Raw genomic sequence first — 1,516 nt, 5'->3', positions numbered from 1 at the left:
TTCATGGTTGGTTTTATGATGAAGTCATTCCTTCTACTAAAAAATTGATTGGCATTGGTGCTAATGGGAAAAAATTTCTTCCCAACAGTTGTGAATACTTATTTGCTGCTTTTCATCATTTGCACAAAAGAAACGATGATAAAGGCAAAGTCTTTGTCAATGATTGGATCAACTTTTGGTTTAAAGGTAAATTATGCTATCAAAAATCTCCAGCTCGTAAAGCCAAGAAGTCAACTCGGCCTAAGGCCACGCACAACCCTACTGGGATTATCAAGAAACATGAAACTTAGGCCTCGAGTGGAGCTAAGGCATGCAATGAACTTGGTGTTAAAGAAAATCATGAGGCTGATACATATTTGGCTGCTTTCTTTTCTTGTGAAAAAAAAAAATTTAAAAGACAATCCTATGAAAACTTCAAGATACTTTATATTCAACAAATTTTCTTGGACGCCAATTAAACTTCCAAATAATTCAATTTGAGATTGCAATTTGTTTCAATTGCAATTTAATTGATTGAATCACATAACTTGACGAAGAAGTACAAACTTGATCTTTTATCTTGGTAGCTTCATCATCATAAAGAATTAAGCCATGCTTGATGCAAGAGATTATTTTTTTGATGTGATTGAACTTTGGAATGGGATGAAGCTGCCTACATACCTCCTAATATAAAGAAGGATCAAGTCATAACGTAGCTCATATCTTCTTCTTTTTTTGCCTTAAATTTTGCCTGAGTCGTTCTGTTAAGGATTTTCAACTTAGCAGGCCTTTTTTTTTTTGCCTTAAATTTTGCCTAAGCCATCCTGTTAAGGATTTTCAACTTAGCAGGATTTTTTTTTTGGTGCAGTTTAAGCTCTTGCCGAGGAGCATCTATGCTTTAAGCGTAGTAGCATTTCAAGAACCTACCATTAATTGGGCAAACTCTGACTCCATCTTGATCAACAATTTTGTATGCACCAAGAGTGTAGACTTCTTGAACAACATATGGTCCATCCCACTTTGAGAGGAACTTGTTACCCATACGATGTGTAGTATTTATGGGTCTTCGTACTACAAGAACTAAGTCTCCCACTTGAAATGATTAGGATTTAACTTTCTTGTTGAAAGCTTTGGACAATCGAGCTTGATAACATTCCAAGCGCTTTCGTGCTTCCAAACTTTTCTCATCCAATGCTTCGAGTTCTTCAAGGTGTAGGCGAACATTATCTTAGTTTGAGAGACCTTCTCGAATGGCAATTCTCAATGATGGAATTTGACGCTCTACTAGGAGAACAGCTTCCACACCATAAACAAGCAAATACGGAGTTGCTTGCGTAACTGTATGAAATGTCGTACGATAAGCCCATAAAGCTTCCCCTATTTTTTCTGGCCAATCTTTCTTTGCACGATTAGCAACTTTCTTGAGAAGATTGCACAAAGTCTTGTTAAAGGCTTCTGGTAACACATTTGTTGGTGCATGGTACATGGAAGAATTATATTGTTTTCCATTATCTGTTATAATGCATCGTGGCACGCC

Source organism: Theobroma umbraticum, unplaced genomic scaffold, assembly GCF_002168275.2.
Source record: "Theobroma umbraticum cultivar Fairchild unplaced genomic scaffold, ASM216827v3 scaffold_4.1, whole genome shotgun sequence".
NCBI lineage: Eukaryota > Viridiplantae > Streptophyta > Magnoliopsida > Malvales > Malvaceae > Theobroma > Theobroma umbraticum.
This window is presented reverse-complemented; position numbering follows the sequence as displayed.